Raw genomic sequence first — 269 nt, 5'->3', positions numbered from 1 at the left:
TCAATAATCTCATATGCATGCTAAAGTTGGACAGTGAATAAGGAAGATCGTAGAATTGATGCATTTAAGTTATGGTGTTGGAGGAGAATATTGAAAGTGCCATGGGCTGCCAAAAGAACCAACAGATCTGTGTTGGAAGAAGTGCCAGAATGCTCCTTGGAAGCCAGGATGACCGGCCCTAGGGGCTCTAGCTTTGGACATATTGTCAGGAGGGACCAGTCCCTGGAGAAGGATATCATTTTTGGTAAGATGGAGGGTCAGAGAAAAAG

The sequence above is a fragment of the Chrysochloris asiatica genome, unplaced genomic scaffold (genome assembly GCF_000296735.1).
Source record: "Chrysochloris asiatica unplaced genomic scaffold, ChrAsi1.0 scaffold00271, whole genome shotgun sequence".
NCBI lineage: Eukaryota > Metazoa > Chordata > Mammalia > Afrosoricida > Chrysochloridae > Chrysochloris > Chrysochloris asiatica.
This window is presented reverse-complemented; position numbering follows the sequence as displayed.